The sequence below is a fragment of the Lemur catta genome, chromosome 5 (assembly GCF_020740605.2).
Source record: "Lemur catta isolate mLemCat1 chromosome 5, mLemCat1.pri, whole genome shotgun sequence".
Lineage (NCBI taxonomy): Eukaryota > Metazoa > Chordata > Mammalia > Primates > Lemuridae > Lemur > Lemur catta.
In genome coordinates, this window is record NC_059132.1 from 3,171,669 (window position 1) to 3,191,564 (window position 19,896).

The 19,896-nt window shown below is 51.1% G+C and overlaps 1 long non-coding RNA gene and 1 pseudogene across 1 annotated transcript; one reads left to right on the forward strand and one right to left on the reverse strand.

Moving 5' to 3' along the window:
* Positions 1-1,772: 1,772 nt before the first annotated feature.
* Positions 1,773-1,952, reverse strand: LOC123638959 (annotated as a pseudogene).
* A 5,863-nt stretch (positions 1,953-7,815) lies between these two features.
* LOC123638847 lies at positions 7,816-19,333 on the forward strand. Its single transcript, XR_006735491.1, has 3 exons — positions 7,816-7,833; positions 16,901-17,010; positions 19,309-19,333. It is a non-coding gene; the product is annotated as an uncharacterized LOC123638847 (long non-coding RNA).
* The last annotated feature ends 563 nt before the right edge of the window (positions 19,334-19,896 follow it).

A 19,896-nucleotide genomic window follows, 5' to 3' on the forward strand; every position in this document is an offset into this window, starting at 1 on the left:
TTTGAGATATAATCTTTGCATGTGCTTGACATTTGTATACCTTCTTTGATGAAATGTCTGCTCAAATACTATCTCAGTTTTTAAACTGGATTGATTGTCTTCTTATTGAGTTGAAAGAGTTCTTTATATATGCTAGATGCAAGTTCTTTGTCAGATAGATGTTTTGCAATTATTTTCTGACTCTGTGGCTTGCCTTTTTATTTCCATAAGAGCATCTTTTAATGAGCAAATATTTTAAATTTTGATGAAGTCCAATTTAATGTTTTTTAAAAAATGGTCCGTGTATCATATTTTTTGTATCATATTTAAGAAATTCCTACCGAATCAAAAAAGTCATTCATATTTTTCTCTGAGGTTTCCTTTTACAAGTTTCATTGCTTTAGCTCTTATGTTTGGGTCTATTATCTATTTCCAGTTAGTTTTTTATATGGTGTGAGATAAGGGTAGAGATTCATTTTAAAAAAATATATGCTATTTGATCTTACGCAATTCATTTCAAGGCTGTTCTTTTCCCGTTGAGTTGCCTTAGCACCTCTGTCCAAAATCCATTGACCACATGTGTGTAGGTCTATATCTAGACTTTCTTTTTTGTTTATTTATCTATATATCTGTCTTCATGTGACTACCACACTCTCCTGATTACTATGGCTTTATTTTTTTAATTTTTTGATATATAATATTTGTACATATTTATGAAGTACATGTGATATTTGGTTACATGCAGTGAATATGTAATGATCAAGCCAGGGTATTTGGGGTGTCCATCACCTTGTGTATTTATCATTTCTATGTATTGGGATCATCTCAAGTCCCCTTTTCTAGGTATTTTGAAATATATGATACATTATTGTTAATTATAGTCACCCTACTCTGCTATTGAACATTAGAACTTATTCCTTCCATCTAACTGTATGTTTGTACCTGTTAACCAACCTCTCTGTATCCCCCACCCCCACCCCCACACCCTTCCAGCCTCTAGTATCTCTCTTTGTATCCTCTGCCTCCATGAGATCAGGGCTTTCAGTTCCTACATGTAAGTGAGAACATGGGATTTTTGTCTTTGGGTGCCTGGCTTATTGGCTTATTTCATTTAACATAACAACTTCCAGTCTCGTCCATGTTGCCGCAAATGCCATGGCTTCATTTCTTATGGCTGAATAGTATTCTACTGTGTATATATACCACGTTTTCTCTGTCCATTCATCCACTGGTGCATACTTAGATTGATTCCATATCTTTGCTATGGTGAATAAGTGCTGCAATGAACATGCAAGTGCAGGTCCCCTTTGATATGCTGATTTCTTTCTTTCTTTCTTTCTTTCTTTTTTTTTTGATAAATACCCAGTAGTGTTATTGCTGGATCATATGGTAGCTCTATTTTTAATTTTTTGAGAAATTTTCATGTTGTTTTCCGTAGCGGCTGTACTAATTTACATTTCATTACATTTACATTTCCTATACACCAACAGTGTATAGGAGTTCCCTTTTCTCCACATCCTTGCCAGCCTGTTACTTCTTGCTTTTTAATAATAGCCATTCTAACTAGGGTGAGATGATACCTCATTGTGATTTTGAGCATTTTTAAATTACGTATTGGCCATTGGTATGTATTCATTTGAGAAATGTCTTTTCATGCCCTTTGCTGATGTTTTAATGGGATTAAGTTTGGCAATGAAGCAGTCCAGTCCTGGAGTTTTCTTTGTTGGGAAACTTTTTAATTACTGATTCAATCTCATTACTCATTATTGGTCTATTCAGTTTTTCTATTTCTTCCTGATTCAATCTTGGTAGGTTGTAGGTGTCCAGGATTTATCCACTTCCTCTAGGTTTTCCAGGTTGTTAGTGTATAGTTCATAATCGTCTTTGATGATCTTTTGAGAAAAGTTTTCGATTAGCAAAAATCCTGCCTCAGTTAAACCTCACTGGCTACTATACGGCCTCTGCACAAGGGTCTCTCTGGTGATATTTTATATTTCTGTGGTATCAACTGTAATGCCTCATTTTTCATTTCTGATTTTGTTTAATTGGTATGCTGACATAAATAAGCCACTGTTAAGATGGCAAAACTGTATCGATAGTTTAGGCACATACTTTGATTAATTGTACTGCTTCTTGTTTGAGATATAATAAACTACACTTTTGATTCAAAATGGTACATTTCGTATTTAATGACCTAATAAAAATGGACACCAGGTAATAATCCAATCTTGGGTGTGTATATAAAAACAGTATGTTACACTGCCACAGTCCTTTATAGTTTTTTTAAAAATATAACTCTATCCATGGTATCACTGGGAGGCACAACATATCTGCATTGTTATTATAATTATTACTGATTATCATTTACCAGATCTGCTGGGAGAACTCCTTTTGTGGCCGGATGAGAGCAGGTAGGAGGGACCCATGTCACTGCATGGCCATGGCTGTTTCTAAGATCTAAAGTCGCTTTGCAGAAGCCTCTGAAGGGTGAACCAGAATGACTCTGCATGGTTAATGCTGCTTCTCAACGCTGCACTGACCTGACCGTGCCTCCAGACCGTACACATAACAGAAGAGAAATGGAGAAAATACCGTGTGTTTAATCAGCATTGGAATGGGGTGGGAGCAGGGCAAGGGGCAGAAAGGTCTGGGGATTAGGAGAGCTCTAATGTATGGAAAAGAGTCCCACCTCGTAAAGGCATTTTATGGTGTGGCGAGGACCAGGATTGTTGGCACCATGTGTTTACTGGGCCCCCAGGGTCTGCAAGATCTGGGAACGGCCTCCATTCCCAGTCTCGTCTTTTGCCAACTGGCTTTCCTGCTGACTTAGCAATTCCTGAGAAACTCACCTCTGATCCCTCTTGGAATGTTTCAGTTCTATATTTACAAATAGGATGAGGAAGAAATTTCTTTTTTTTGAGACGGAGTCTCACTCTGTTTCCTGGGCTAGAGTGCAATGGCATCAGCCTAGCTCACAGCAACCTCAAACTCCTGGGCTTAAGCGATCCTCCTGCCTCAGCCTCCCGAGTAGCTGGGACTACAGGCATGCGCCACCATGCCCGGCTAATTTTTTCTACATATTTTTAGTTGTCCAGGTAATTTTCTTTCTATTGTTAGTAGAGATGGGGTCTCACTCTTGCTCAGTCTGGTCTTGAACTCCTGAGCTCGAGCGATCCACCCACCTCGGCCTCCCAGAGTGCTAGGGTTACAGGCGTGAGCCACCACTCCTGGCTGAGGAGGAAATTTCTAAAAGCAAGGGCTTGGCTAGCTGTGGAGGGAAAAGTTCGGTTTAGAGGGAGCATCCGGAAAGGCACGCCCCCAAGTATGTGCTGAACAGCTGGGTGGCCACAGCGCCAGGGCGGGCGAGGCCAGGCCTCCAGACAGCTTCCCAGAAATGAGCCTGACGAGAAGGCCAGCCCGTCATCAGCAAACTGCTCACGACAGAGCGCTTTCCAGCCCCCTAAATGGGAGAGCAGGTTAGCGCCGAAGGCCGGAGGTTCTTCCTGATCCCTGGGCTTGGGAAAAAGCGCCATGGAGTGCCCGGGCAGGGACACACTGCAGGAATCATTTCTCATTCCCAGCCCAGCTTGGACCCAGATTGTCCCTGTGGGTTTTGAAATGGACAAGAAGTGACATTCTCCTTACACTGTCAGCAGGCCCCGTGGTGACCACGAACTCTGGTTTCAGTGCTGCAACCTAGGATGTCAGCCTGGCAGAGACTTCATCTGGGCGCTGGTGATAGCCCATGGCTGGGAGAGACCAGTTAGGTTTTCTTGAACATCCTCCACCGTCACTTTTTAAACGCTTTGTTACTTTTTTATTTATTATTTTGAATAGGTAATACATACTCATGATATAAATGTCAAAAACATAAAAAAGGAAAACCATGAGCATCTTCATTCTTCTCCTGACCCCCAACGGCCCAGTTCTCCCCAGAATTAACCAACAGTCCAGATTCTTGCATGTCTTTCTAGGGGGATTTTTTGCACAACCGAGCAAGTATGTGAATACTTTTATTCCATCACACGGGCAGCTGTGGTGCCCCTGGCTCCCAGTGACATGGCCCCGGTGAGGGCTCAGCCGGGCTGGGGGAGGGGGAGCTGGCGGTGGGAGCTTCTACCCGCTGCCCTGCTTTCTGCTCACCTCTCTGCACCTGACAGCTCGAACTGCTTCTCCAGGGACTCACGCCCCCCTGCGGGGGCAGGTGACTTTCCTCTGAGTCCCGGTGTGTGGGATGAGTACTGGCTTTTCACACAGCGCCGCCGGAGTTTTAGCTTTGTTCTCAGCATGTTTGCAGTAAACCTGAATGTTAAAACCAATATTCCCTGGATAATAATCTCCTTGTTCCCTCAGGGAACTGGTTCTTAAGCGATTTCTTTCCATTGTGTGTGTGAGAGTGCGCGCACGTGCGTGTATGTGTGTGTTTAAGCTGCAGTGGATTGTTCCATGCCAGGCTTCTTCAGTGTTGCTGAACTTCTTCATAGACACGCATGCAGCCCCAAGTGAACACGAGAAGCACTTTGGAATCTAAATCACCATCTCTTACAGAAATGGCTGCATTGTCTCGAGACCAGACCTCCAGCAAGGTCAGCCACTCAGCCGTGTCCACGGGAGTTGTGAAAAGGCCCAAGAGAAGCGTGGCCGCAAGCCCAGTGCCACCGATGGTGACAGGTGAGCAGAGTATGGTGCGTACCTGCTGTGGAGCATCATTCGGATGTTGGCCTTCGGTAGCAAGAAACTGGGTGCTGCCGATGCTCCCGGACCTGCCCTCAGTCCCTCTGTCCCATAGGCAGGCCTCACCCAAGTCGTAGGAGGGAATCTACAGACACTCTCTTAACTGTAACCCTTGGGACCTGGGGAGCTATTGTGACACCCCCTGCAATAGACCCTCCCTCTGCTGATGGCTGTGGGGAGGGAATCAGAATGGGTCAGCTGAGGTTTGTGCTCAGTATGGCTTGTTGCAAGTGAGGCGGTACCAGCACCTGGTGACGGCGTACACGCATTGTTGGACAACTGTCAGAACTAGAAGAAAGGCCGTGAAAGCTGGGTGTGCACGCGTAAGCCCTACTGTGTCACAGAGTCCCGTGGGAGGAGAGGTGCCTTTCCAGAGTTCTCTTCTGCGCGTTAGCACGCTTGGATGCACACACAGGGCAGGCGGCTCTTGCTTAGGAACCCGAAGGATCTGAAACTCCACCATATGGACTCATTTCCTTGTCAATAGGAGAAGACAAGAGAGATGAGCTTCAAAGTGCCTGTCTCTGTAATGTTGAATTGTGCAAGACATTTCCCTAAAATAGCTTACAAGAGCAGCCCGGCTATGCCATTAAAGGAAAACTGATCTTCCCACTATGGAAGTGAAAATAGGATTTTATTCAAATTGGTGAATATTAGCCCAGTCCCACTGTATTCTAGGTTTTCTTAAACAACGAAGCTTTCCTACCCAGCTGCTGTCCTTGGGGAGGTTGTGTCTGCCTGGGGACTTGGGGCCGAGGGTGGGGCGAGGACAGGAGCAAGCAGCACTGAGGAAAGTGCACTTCTTTGGGCCAGACACATGCATGCAAACTGTCACAGTTTGCCTGGGACTGAGCAGTTTCCTAGGATGCAAAAACCAGGAAAGTCTCAGACAAACCAGGACAAATTGGTCACCCGAAAGGTTACCAAACCTCCTTACGCCTCCATTTCCTTGAAGAACCAACGAGACTTGGTCTGAGATTGTACAAGGGGATCCAATTGTCTTGGAATGAAACACGAGTGATTTTAGAAAGAACTTGCCTGCTTCAAGCCACTGTGTTTTGCAGTTTAGCTACTGCTCTGTTATAATTTGCAACCCTCACCCCCATGGCCACCTGTCCCCTGTTTTCCTTGGGATTCACTTATGCTGTGCCATAGGCTGAGCCGTCCCTCCCCACAACACCTGCTCATTAACTGGCCACCCGCCCCCTCCCCATGAGAGGTGTCTGCTGAGCCAGGATTAGGGAAACTTAAGCTCAGAGAGGTTAAGTGACTTGCCAAGAATCACCCAGCAGATCAATTTTGAATCCAGAAACAGGAACCAGATGTCTGCACCTTACTCTGTGCTTACTTTGGAAGGTGGAGTGTGGGGCCCAGGGGACCCCAGTAGAAAGGCCGAGCTCCGTGAGGAGAGACCAAGAATTCCAAAGCCGTCCTGTAATTTACGGTCAGAAGTTCTCCCTAAGCGCGTCTTAGGGGAAGGTATTTGTATAAAAATTAAACTTTGCGGATACCACCAGAGTCTGGAAGTTTTACATATGAAGTAAACTTCTGACTACCATTTAGGAGAAGATGCTACGATGAGTGAACTTAATGAATGAAGGATTTGGCACCAGCTGTATCAAGTGTCAAGTAATGAGCTTTCCGTTTCCAGTTGCACATTCAGTTTCCCAACTCAGCCAGAATTGGCAAGAGTCAAGCTGGTTATTAAAGCAAAACCTGGAAAAGGCAATTAAGCGCTCCCAGGGTTGAAAGGTTGGATGCAGTGGAAACACGACTCATAAATCCGACGCACAGATAGCCCTGTCACTCCGAGGACGTGGCTCCCACGCGGAGGCGTGTGGAGGGGGAGGGCTCCTCGCCCAGGCCTGGGGGATGAAAGGCTTGGGCCGCGCCTGCCGGGACCCCTCCTCCGAGCCTGCCCTCCCGGGGAGGTGGGTGGGAGAGAGTCAGGGTCTCCAGTGTTGCTCTAGTCGTTTCCTGGGGTGCAAAGCTCTGCTTGGGGCATCTTGTGTGGGCTCCCTCTTGGGCGTTTAGAGAGAGGCGAGCAGCCGTCCGGTTTGCCCGGGGCTGCCGGGTATCCTGGCATGCAGGGCTTTCGATGCTAAAACCAGAAAATCCTGGGCAACCTAGGACACTCTGTAAATGACCCTGACCGTTTTTGCAAAGGTCTTTATTACCTGCCCAGCAACTTTGCAAAATGTATAAAACCAAAGGTGTTGGATTTAGACTTCACGCCTCCGCCTCTAGGGCTGAAAAATGGGAATCCCTATATTCCCCGGACCCCTGGGCCAGTGTGAAGCTGTGATGGGATCAGGCAGATGCTGAGCTCGGGACAAGGACACTGACGGGGCTGCTGGCCAGCCATGGAGCCCGTCTATCCCCCGCCCCTCGTCCAGTGTGGCTGGTGTAGGGCTGTTCCGCTCCCCTGCGGCAGCCCCCAGGGCAGCCTTGGGAAACACCAGGGCTCAGAGAAGTCAGAGTCCCACCCACGATCTACCCGAATTGTGTCAATCCAACTAACAAGTCTTTGGAAGAGGAGGGCAGTGGCTCACGTTAGTTCCTTGTCTGACAGTGCGCGCATTTCAAAGCAGCCCGCAAGGGGGGCCGGGGCTTCACAGAGAGTCCGATGTGCTGCCCTGAGAATGGCTTTATCGCTTTTCTGATTAAACCTATTTCAAGTAATCTGCACCGTGCAGGTGGCAACATAGACACTTCGGATAGGATTTTGATTTGTTAAGGAGGCTCTTTTAGTGTTCAAGATTTCTGTCCCATTTTGTCCTCTCTGAGGGTTATCTGCTACTAAAAAGTGCCCCTGACAGAGGAGAAGCTGTGGGAGAGACAGACAACGCCACCTGCGAGAGCTCAGAGGAGCCACCCTGCTCCACATGTCTAACTTTTTTGGAAAAAGTTACATAGCAGAGTGGCCCACTCCAGATTTACATGCAATGCAGTCCTCCATGGCGATGCTGTCTTTGCTAATAATCTAGCAATTAAAATAGAATGTGGCTGCTAATTAAACCTGCCAGTCAACTAAGATATGCATATTTGTTTTCAGATGGAGCTGGATGCCATCCTGCCTGCCTGTCACAGAAGCCGAAGATTGGAGATTTGGATTAGAACGTAAGTCCCAGAGAGTTAATGTCCTCTAACTTCCTTTGTAATGTTCTTCCTTTGGAGATGGACCTTTAGGTCGGATTCAAAGCTCAAACCCAATCATCTTAAATTTCAAAAGTGTTTGTGTTTTGGACGCATTTTTATTGGTTCCTTCATTCAACCTACTTTTTCCTTGTTTGATTCCACTTGTGAGTGGAATTTTAATAATTTCAAATGTTCATAGTATTTTTTTCCAATTTAAACTTTCTTTAAATTTCTGTTTAATTAAAACCCCTACCATTTAGCTTGGTATATGAGAAGGGATTTGAAGGCTGCATGGCCTATAGTGGAGAGTGCCTACCCTAGAGGAATCAGGTGATAGAGTTCGGGAGGGAATTCTGCGCCAAGGCAGGGAAAGGAGCGGGTCGGGCCTGAGTAGTGCCAGGTGGTTCTCCTTGGTGGGAGCCCTGAGAGGAACCAACTGGACTGTTAGGACTGGTTCTGCTTAGTGACTCGGTAGCCTTCAGAAGCTCAGCTGCAAAGAAGAGGAAGATGCGGTGGTATGCTAGGTCTCCAAACTTGCCAGCCTTCGATAAGATTGACAAACAGATGACATGCGTGCCTCCACAATCTTCTGTGCTCAGGGCAGACATCACTAATCGATCACTTCACTCTTTCCTGTTGAGCCACCGCAGGATCTGAAGCCCTGTTAACACTGTTCTTAAGCAGCTACTACCAACGGAATGGAATTGAGACCAAAGTCTTTGCAGCAGCCTGTCTGGGCGCCTGCCAGGGGGAAAAGGAGAAGGAAGGTCTGAGAGAAAAGGAAAAGAGGAAGGGCTGCCAGAGCCACTCCGTCCACAGCCCGGATGGGGCCTGCGTGTCCCCCTCCTCTCAGCATGCAGAGGGCGTGTGGGGACATGGGCCTCCCCAGCTGCCCAGACAAGCGATAAGCCTCTCGGATCCTTCGTCTTGTATCAGTGGTCCCCACCCTTTTTGGCACCAGGGACCATTTTCATGGAAAACAATTTTTCCCCAGACTGGGGAGGTGGGGGATGGTTTGGGAATGATTCAAGCACATTACATTTATTGTGCATTTTATTTCTATTATTATCACATTGTAATATATAATGAGATAATTATACAACTCACCATAGGTTGGGGACCCCTGCTGTAGGTTTCAGGGGTTGGTGGGATAGAACATTCTGGAGAAAGAGTGTTTCTTCCCCAAGTGGTTTGGGAGACACTTGAAAGGCTGTAAGGAGGGTGTGGCCGGTGGGCTGCAGGCCCGAGCCCACCCTTTTGGCCTTGCCAGGGGTGTCTGTTTCCGGGCAGAGTGTGTCCCAGGAAGACAAACAGCCACAGCAGTGGGCAGGAACAATGGCTGGGCCGCCCAGAGACGGGGAGAGACTTTAAAGAAGACTCTTGGCTTCCGGATGAAACGCGCCGGTCTCCCAGGCGGCCTGGTGTGTGTATTAACTACTTTTATTGAATCTCTGAGTACACAGCTGTGTCCCACCCATGCAGGCTGCCAGGGCCCGGGCCTGGCCGAGTGCTCCACGCAGGGGGGGTGCGGAGGTTAAAGCCGTGTGAACAGTCTTCACCTTGAGGCAAGTGAAGGTGAAACCAGCTACCCTGTTTGAAACAGCCAAGTGTCCCCCAAATACGTAGATACTGAGGGATATAAAATGGCTCCTGGAAGTGGCTGAAAGGAGTAATATTAAAATAAGAACTCTATCACCCTGCTTTGCGTTTTGCTCCCCAGAAAATTATTCACCTGGCAGCAAGAATGATATTTTAGGATTTAATTCTTCAAAGGCTTCCCAAGCTACTGAGTGAAATCCCAAGTCCTGGCGGAGACGTGCACTGGGCCCCCGCAAGCCAGCCACTCGGCCGTCGCCCGCACCCCACGCCCGCTCCTGCAGCCCCAGCGTCTCGACCGCACCTTCCTGCTCCTCAAAGCACCAGCTGTTCAGGCCTCGGGCGGCCGCACCAGCCAACCCCTCCGCCTGGACCGCTCTTCCCTGGATGCTTGCGGGGTGGCCACCGCTTGTCACATTCACGGGTCAACTCCAGACTCCTCCGTGGAGAGCTTTCCCACCGTCCTGTCTACAGCATTGGCCTTCCTTGCCCAGAGTCTCTCTGTCGTGCTGCCCTGCTGTCTTCTTTGCGGCCATCTGAAATTGTCACTCCGTTTACTTTTTTCTTGCTCATTGTCAGTCTCCCCTACAAGAGTGTGAGATCTGTGAGAGTGAGACTGGGTGCCTGGCACAGACACTGTTCTCAGTGAGAACCTGACAACGAAAGGACCTTTGCTAGGTCTCCTGGGAGCAGAGGATCGTTTTCTTTGCCTGTGTTTTCCCAGCAGGCCTTGCCGCGTGCCGGAGCGATGCGGGCACAGGGCGGCCCTTCTCGCCTCAGCGGCTGCTCGGCCCTGGGGGGCGCTGCCTCCCACCCGCAGGGCCTCTCTCCGGCCGGGCCTCCGCCTCCGCCTCGGGCAGCTGTGCTGGCACCTTCTCCCACCGCCTGTGCCGGAGGCGGCTGTGCTTCCTCTTGGAGCCCAGCCGGAGGACAGAGGCCCCGGGAGTCTCCTCTGACGCTGGCCACATGTTTTCGCTCCTGCCCCAACCTTCTCCCCAGGATATGGGCTCTTGGGTTAAGAAGTAAACAAATTCCCAGCAGCCCTGAAACTGGGGGGAGGCTGGCTCTTGGTCTCAGTCTCTTGGCAAGAGAGAAAATGCAAAAGTCTCGCCAAGGGCAGGATCTCTGTCCCTTCACAGCCAAGACAGCCCATCCTAACCCCGGGGGACACAACTCTGCAGCCTCCCACCTCTGCCGTAAAGGAAATCCGGGGAGAAAGGGGCAGGTGAGAGCCCGTGGCCTGCTGCGAGGGCTCTGAGCCTGTTTCTTCCCTCACAAGTGGGGACAGCAGTAACATCTACGCCCAAGGGTGACTGTGGAAAGCGAAGAATGCAGCACACGCGTGGAAGTGCCGGCACGAACTCAGCGCGGACATACCTGGGAATGCCGGGAAGTGATAGTGGAATGCACTGGGGGAAAGCCACGAGGTAGGGACAGGGATAAGTCAAAGAGGAGTGGGGCAGAGCCCTCCCCGCTGCTCCCAGCTGAGGGCGAGAGGGGGCCAGGAGTCATCTGGGGAACACCTTGATGCCAGACTTGGTAGTACTGTCAGGAAGCATGCGAGTTCCGAGTGAGAAGGATCTGAGCCTCACTTGCCTTGGATGCCCTGGGCCAACTTCTATGCCAGACGTGCAGTCAGGGCGAGGGGCTGGCGGTGAATTCTAGAAGGGCAGGGATGCTCAATGAACACTGGGTGAATGAGTGAATGGATGATTAAATCCAGAACCGTGGTCTCCTTGGCCCCCTGTCCTACCCCTGCCAGGCCCCTCCACCTGTCGTCAGTTCAAATCCACGCAGTGGAGCTGGGGCAGGTCCGGGGTTATCGCTGGCAGCAGGTTTTGTCACTGAAGGACACCCGCCGGGGGAGTCTCTCCTACATCGTCCCTGTCCTGTTGAGGCTTCGCTCACTCATCCCTGTGCTCCTGTGGGAGGACCCCGGGTGTCTGAGGGCTCACCCGGCCTTCCCACCCCCTGCCGACCGCTGTGCCCGGTGCAGCCACAGGGCAGCTGGGTGTGCACCAAAGGAGCAGGGAGACGGGGCTGGGACATGTCAGCTGGGGACGAGGCATTGGACAATTAGAATCTCATCTCCTCATGTTTACCTCAAGGAGAAAAGAAAGGTAACAGGAGGATAATTGGAAGCATTCTAAAAACATTTTTTTTTAAAGAGAAAGAAGCAGAATGCCTAAGTGTGTAAAAAGCTCTATTTAAATTTCTTGTCTGTAGCATATACTCTAACCTATAATTATGGCTTTGATAAAAAGAATAATTATGAAAATTTCTGGGCTCATTAAAGACACACAATTGACATCCAAAATTATTCGAGTTAGAAATGATGCTGGAATGAATCTCTTTTAAGAGACCCAGAGGGAAAGAACTTTGTTTTTTAAAAATTCTAAGTTCTGGATTAACCCAGAGAGGCGCAGGTCACCCCAGGTAACGCTTCCCTCCAGAGAAAAGAGGTGACGCAGAGGCTGCCCCTCCACGGTGCCGGCTCCGCTCCACTCTGCTCCTCAAGGGTGTCGGGCGTGGTGGCTGGTGGCTTTCAGGGCTCCCACACAGGTGGTTGCCGTTCCTTGAATCGCGGGCTGTCCGAGGGCCCTGCCGGCTGTGCGTTTGCTGAGGCACCTGCCCTGCCCTGGGCGCTCAGGGGACCAAGGGGGACAATCAGGCACCTCTGGCCTGTTGACCCCTCTGGCTTCCTCGGGCTGTGTCACGACTCTGGAGCCAGATGGCCCGACTCAGACCCCTGCACCACCGCTGTCCAGCTGTGCGACCCGGAATCCCTTCTCCTCTTTGAGGAGTGGGCCGGTGGAAGTGTGGACGCCAGGAAACCTTTCTGCCGCAGGCCGGGCCCTGCTCCTCCCTCCCGTCCCCCGTGCCAGCACCCTGCTAAGAGTGCCAAGTCCTACATAAGGGGAGCCGGGAGACGTACATCGGGTACGCCAGCAGAGCCGGGGGCACGGAGGCTGCGGGCAGGCGCCTCCTGGAGAGACAGAGCAGCCCCGCAGGCTCCTCCTGGGCCTCAGAGACGGCCATCCCTGGGGTAGCCCCAGAGTGACAGGACGCACCTCACGGGCCTCCTGCCAGGTGAGATTCCAGGGCAGCTTCCCACAGCTGGGCTGCAGGCGTTTCTGCCTCCGAGGGCCTCCTGTGCTCAGGAGGAGCCCACCCCTCACAACCCCCCACCGCCTCTGTCCCAGGCCCTCCTTCACGTGGCCCCGGGCCCGCTGCCCCACCCGTGCAGGCCATCACGGGGCCCTGCTGGCGGCTCTGACATCGGCTGCAGTCAGGCCTCGCCACCTTCAGTGCTGCCTGCGTCCAGCCACGAGCAGCTGCCCACATCAGATCGTCTTCCATGTTGTCAGTGCAGAGAGAGCTCTAGGGACCAGCTGGGCTTCCGGGGGGCAGGACGCCCCTGACATCCTCAGGGCTGAGTCCTGGGGGTCATCCTAAGGCCCTGGACTGGGACCTGCTGTGGTCCCCAGAGCCATTGTCCCAGTCAGTAAACAGAAGCTCAGTGCCCCCGGTTGGACACAGAAAGGTCAACTTAGCTTGTTCTTTGGCTGGTTGTTCTTAAGCCACCATGTGTGGCCTGTGGTCACTTAGCAGTAACTCTGTAGATGGGTCAAGGCCATGACTAACCAAAGCCCTTTCTTGGAACTTACATTGTCTCTTCAGCCTGAGGCTTAAGTGAAGTCCGATTCTGTAAAGAACCTGAGTGTTTCCTTAGCATTTATGGCTCTAAACAGCCACTACAGTTTAAAAAAATAAAGTTGGAGATGGGTCATAAACCTAAATGTAAAACCTACAATCAAAAAGTTTCTAGAAAAAAATGAGAGAATATTTTCACAGTCATGGGGAAAGGAAAGATTTCTTAGGATACAAAAGGCACTAGCCATACAAGGAAAGAATAGTGAATTGGGTATCAAAGTTTCTGTTTTTCATCCTCAAAAGACACCATTAAGAAAATGAATGGGTAGGCCTCAGATGAAAAAATATTTGAAATACATATATCTGATAAAGGAAATATAGATCTAGAATATATTTGAAAACCTCTATATATCAAAATAAAAGGACAAACAAGCCAATTTTCAAAATGAGAACAGAGATCTCACAAAAGAAGATATGTGAATGGCCAAAAGCACATCATGAAAAACTGATCAACATCATTAGTCATCAGGGAAATGCAACTTAAAGCCACAGTGAAATATTATTTCACCCCCAACAGAAAGACTGCAATAACAAGGACTGATAAAACCAAGTGCTGATGAGGACGTGGGGAATAAGTGGAACCCATAAATTGCTGGCAAGAATATAAATAATAGAACACTTTGAAAAACAATTTGACAGTTTCCTATCAACATACATCTAGAATATGACCCAGTGATTGCATTTCTAATTATTTATCCAAGAGAAGTGAAAACATATGTCCACGCAGAGACTTGTATAAGAATTTTTTTTTTTTTTTTTTTTTGAGACAGAGTCTCGCTGTGTTGCCCGGGCTAGAGTGAGTGCCGTGGTGTCAGCCTAGCTCACAGGAACCTCAAACACCTGGGCTTAAGCGATCCTCCTGCCTCAGCCTCCCGAGTAGCTGGGACTACAGGCATGCGCCACCATGCCCGGCTAATTTTTTCTATATATATATTTTTAGTTGGCCAGATAATTTGTTTCTATTTTTAGTGGAGACGGGGTCTCGCTCTTGCTGAGGCTGGTCTCGAACTCCTGACCTCAAGCAATCCACCCGCTTCGGCCTCCCAGAGTGCTAGGATTACAGGTGTGAACCACCGCGCCCGGCCAAGAATGTTTATAGTGAACTTATTTATAATAGTTAAACACTGGAAACAGACCAAATGTTCATCAACAGGAAAATAGACTTTCTTAAAGGGATATTAATATATGCACATAATGGAATACTATGCACCAATGAAAAAGAACAAACTCCTGATACATGCAACAACATAGATGAACCTTAAAAACATACTGAGCAAAGAAAGCCAGACAGAGAAGAATGGGGCCAGAGGATACACTGTATGATTCCATTTACATGAAGTTCTAGAATGGGCATAGCTCATCCGTGATGGAAATCAGAAGAGTTTGCCTCTGGGAGCGAGGAGGAATAGCTTGACTGGAAGGGGCATGAGAGAGTTTTCCAGGGTGATTGGAATGTTTAAGAGCTATATCTTGTTTTGAATGATGGTTACCTAGGTCTGTACAATTGTTAACACCTATCAACTGGAACACTTAAGATCTGTGCATTTTATTTTATATAAAATTTTATATATTTTATAACTTGATTAGAAATAATATCAATGGCCAGTACTTACTGCAAATGCACTCCATGCAGCCTAGTGATCAACTGCCTGCCAGTGGTCTCAGCAGTGCTCACAACCACCTAACGGGAGGACCCGTCCTGACCCCTGTTTTATCAACGATGAAACGGAGTCTCTGAGGGGTTGCAAAGCCACTGCACAGTGGAGCCAGAACCTCAAGTCCATGGATTGAGGCCTGACTCACTAATTGTCTGTCCAGTTCTCACTTTATCTGAGTCCCCATCAGCATTTGACATGTGGCCTTGCAGGCACTTAGGAAATGGTATTGGGCTGAAAATGTGGATTGCAGTCATTGCCACATATTGAGTGCGTGCGTGCTAGACATCAAGCACCACGCGAAGGGCCCAGGAACAGCCTGGAGGAGGGGGCGCTGCCTCTGGAGCCCACAGCCTGGAGAGGCCCCCACAAGTGCTTGCTGCTCTGGTCCTCCCCGGCCGTCTCAGCCCAGGGTTGGGTTTTCTGGGCTCTCCTTCGCCTCCGCCCTGGTTCCAGAGAGGCCCTGGCCGGGAACGCTTCCCTGACGGCACAGGTGCCCTCCTCTTTTTACAGGCGCTGGTTCTAGAAGCAGGTCAGAGCACAGGCACCCTGTCAGAGAGAGTGTTCTGGGTGCATACCTGGGACACTGCATGGCTCCCCAGATCTGGGGCTCGGGGTCGGGGGGGCACACCTGCCAGCAGCAGCACAGCGGATGCTGCTTGTGCACGTGCTCCGAGGCCCGGGGCCAGGCCTGCCCCCACTTCTGAAGGCAGTTTGGGTGCAGGTTGAGGCATCGCAGGCTGCCATAAATCACTGGGGCCCGGGGGAGCTCACTTTCCTGTCTTGGCGTCAGGAGGCAGCTGTGCTGGGCCCCATCCTGCCTGCAGACCTGCCGATGGGCCATCCTCCCCTGCCGCCTGCCCGGACTCGCCGGGGCCCTGCAGCCCTCCCATCCCCAGAGGCTCCAGCAGTGACGGGCAGAGTCGTGCCCATCTTCCTCAGAGTTTGGGTCATCAAACCTCCAGTCAAGACCCCCCCAGGGACTGATCCCTGGCCTGCTTGCCCTGGTCTACTCGGCCCAGGCTGTGCACCACTCTGCTCTCCCCACACCCTCTCTGGTCACTGGGAATCAAAGCCTTGGCAGCATGGCTGAGGATGGCCTCATCTGGGGTCTCGTGCTGAGGTTCAACACCTTCACATCTTGGAGGATTTTTTTTCTAATAATCACCTCTACCCTGTTCCTTCCCACTGTGGTACCAAAGTTAGCGAGGCTGCCTACGGGAGGGACCTGGTGACCCACTGGGAGCAGTATTTTGAAGGACATGACCATCCCCCATACATACCCTGAACACTGAATTGCATGTTACAAAGCTATTTGCTGTGCATTTCGTCATTCATTCCCCATGTCACCCTGTCAGGTACACAGCAAGGGACTGTCACTCCCACTTTCAGAGGAGGAAACAGGCCCCCAAACTCTCTGTGGTTCGGCCATGTCCTGTGGTAGCGTCTGAGCTGGGACAGACTGACAGCCCATGACCCCTCCGCATTCCTCACAGGGTCCCAATCCGGGCCTTCCTCATACGTGGCCAGACGAGCTGCACGGGGTGTTTGCTCAGATGCACCCAAGGGGGGACCCAGCAAGACCGAGGCAGAATAGTCTTACCCCTGCCAGCCCCTCCTCCACACAAACCAGGGCGATCGTTTTGTTCCAAAAAACTAATCTGCCCGTGTCACTCTCCTGCTTAAAGCCCTTACTGTGTGCCCGGGCACTGGGCTCTTGCTTTATGTGTTCATCTCTGTAATCCCACAACAACCCTGCGAGCAGCTGTTGGGGTGTTTACACACGGAGGAGAAATGAGACCAGAGCCACTGCGCCTGCTAACGTGCTAGAACACACAGGCTCACGGAGGTTGGACTTTGCCTGCAAAGTCTGTGCTCTGAGCCACCCTGTGCACTTTGTTTCTTCCTAGCCCATCGAGAGAGGATTCAATTATGTCCCCCAGAAGATATGTCCAGGTCCTAACCCCTGGTACTGTGAATGTGACCTTATTTGCAAACCGAGTCTTTGTAGGTATAACCAGGTTCAGAGGAGGTCACACTGGGTGAGGGTGGGCCCCGCATCTAATGACTATTGTCCTTAGCAGCAGGCCCCATGAAGACAGGCACAGGGAGGACCACGTGATGACAGATGCGGAGATGTGAGTGAAGTGTCTGTCTGCCAAGGAATGCCGGCAATACCGGAAGCGAGGAAGAGGTAAGGGTGGATTCTTCCCTGGGACCTTCTGCGGGAGCGTGGCCCTGCCAGCCCCTGGGTTCTGGATTTCTAGCCTCCAAACTGTTGGGGAACCAATTCCTGCTGGTTTGAGCTACCCAGTTTGTGGCACGCTGTCATGGCATTGCAGGAAAACCATGTGCCGTGTTGTTCTCACAGCGGGAGGGTCTGGGCCAGGCCGGTGCTGTTACTCTCTGTCCTCTTGGAGATTTTCAACGTCCATCCACGGTCGTCCCAAAGCCAGGAAACCTGTTCAACATTTTTTAAACAAGTGTTTCCCAAACCAATTTGACCTTGGGATCCGTTTCTCACAAAACTCCTTTTAGCGTGGTGTGAAGCTGCGTGCCGAAGTGCACACTTTGAGAAATGCGGTAAACACCAAACAGGCCTCTTCCCTGGCTAACACAGGGCTGGAACCAGAGCCACCCACAGGACCCTCCTCGGGAAGACAACTTCTCCTTGACTGAGTGCACTGTCACCGATTCATCACTGCTGACAGCCCTCTCATCAGCACTGGGGAAAAACAGCTCGAGAAATTTCATTATTATAGAAATGGCTGTGAAAACGCCATCGCCACGAGCGGTGAGCAGGAAGGTAATATTTAATAGCAGACAAGGGCCCACAGGCAAAAACAGCAGAGGCAGATGCACAGGCTTGAGCTGCTTTGTCTCAAGTGTGAGCGACAAGACGTCTGACAGCCGGAGCAGCCTGGGGACTCTCCCCAACGGCAAACCCAACTCTTCAGTCGCGACTCAGGGGTGCCTTCCTGCCTCCGCTCTGAGCCAAGAATGTCTCCGAGACACCCCTGGGGCAGCCCTGGGAGCCCCCCTTTTGTCCACAAAAGGTGAGAAGCTGCATTTTCACCCACCGAGGCTGCAGACACCGAGGCCACACGCTGGCCTCTTCTGCAGGGAGCTGCCTCTGCTCCGCCCCACCGCGCTCTGCCAAGTGGGCATTTGTAAAGCAAGGTCAGGTGAGGCCAGCTTCTCAGCAGAAATGTCACTTTCTCCAGGAAGCTTTCCCTGACTCCCCAGCCTACCCTGTCCCCCTGCTTCACTCTCCCCGGGCACCCTGTACCTCCTCCTCTGAGGTGCTGACACCAGCAGCAACTCGCTCAGTGACTGTCCCTGCCAGACCAGAGGGTCACGTTTGCTAGTGTGTCCCCTGCACACAGCACAGTGTCTGGCCCAAGAGGGGCCCCCGTACGTAGCTGATGGATAAACATCTGCCCTTTCTGGGCGCCCACTCGATCTCCACTGCCACACCCGTCAGCATCCTTTACGCTGTCGCGTCCCATTTTGGACCCGGCTTGAAGTTGTGAAGAAGGCAGAGGCCTCGCTGGCGGGTTCACGCGCTGGTCCGGGCGGAGGGGGCTCAGGGTGGGGGAGCAGCCTCCCGCTGGTAGACGCGGGACCAGGAGGACGTCTCCTTGCTACGGGGTTTGCTGTGGAGCTGATTCTCTGAATGTGCATACTGGTGGCAAATCAGGTTTAAAACAGGCTGTTTTCTTAACCAGCTCCGCTTCCCCGTGACAGCAGATGTCCCAACCCCAGGCCTGCCTTGAACGAGAGCAGGTAGAGTCTGGGCATCGTCTCTCATCCCTTCCCCGCTGCGTTCCCCGTTCCCTGTGCAGGTCCTTCCATCTCCACACGCAGCATCTATCTGCACCCCGCCACCTTCCCCTCACCCCAACCAATCCGTCAGCAAGACCCCACCTCCAAAACGTGTCCCAACTCTGACCGCCTCTTTCTGTCTCCTCTGCCACCATCGCGGCCCAAGCTGTCTTCACCTCTGGCCACAAAACCACAGTGGTCTCTGATCTGGTCTCCCAGCCGCCACTCCTGCTCTTGAATGTCTCCTCCTGACTGCAAACCAATGTGTTTGTGGCATTTCTTTCTCCGCACTCAGAGTCAAATCCAAGCTCCTGAGAGGCCTGCAAGGTCCTGTGGGGTCTGCCCCGCCCAGACCCCTCCCCATCTCAGTCCCTACTCCTCCCCCTGCATCCTTGTTTTTCATTTACCCCAAGCACACTGCTGCCTCAGGTCATTTGCACTTGCTGTCCTCAGCCCTGAGCTCCCCCTAGACGCCCTCAGGGCTCACTGCTTCCCTTGCTCAGGTCCCTGCTCCAGTGCCACTCTTCGGGGGGCCTCCCATGGCCCCCTTACTGAAGCAGCTGCCTCATCCCTCTCTTCCCTCCCTCCTGTTTACTGCCTCCCGCCCCTGACCCGTCTGGAACGATCGCAAGTCTTTGTACATGTGTTCATCGTCTGTTTCCCCCAGCTTGTCTGTGAGCTCATGAAGCCGGGGACTACGACTGTCTTGCTGATTGCTGGACTTAGGTGCCTGGCACGGAGCAGGCTTCCAGGTAGGAGAACGGTAACTCTGTGCCCATGAGGGCACGGAGCAGGCTTCCAGGTAGGAGAACGGTAACTCTGTGCCCATGAGTTGAGTGGCAGATGGACGGGTGTAGCTGAGCGTGAGGGAAGAGGGTGAGGCCTGGGAAGCTGGGTCTCTGGGGCTGGAACTTTCTGTCCCTCTTGGCTCTGTGCCACTGTGGCGTGGCCCCTCCAGCCGGCCAGGCAGCCGGGACTGGGGATGGGAATAGAGATTCTATCTGTATGGGCTCTTTTTTCTTTCTTAACTTTGCATTGTAGACACTTTCAAACATCTGCAAAAGTGGGGAGACCAGCGTCCACCATGCCCGTGGACTCGTCCCTCGGCCTCAGCAGTGAGCACCCCTGGCAGATCGGGTCTCGTCTGTCCCTGCCTCTCCCCACCTCACCCCAAGGATTGCTCTGAAGCAAATCCACGGACCGTCTTTGCATACAGAGCTCAGAGACACTTGTCGGCAAGGGTTACTGCAGCCTC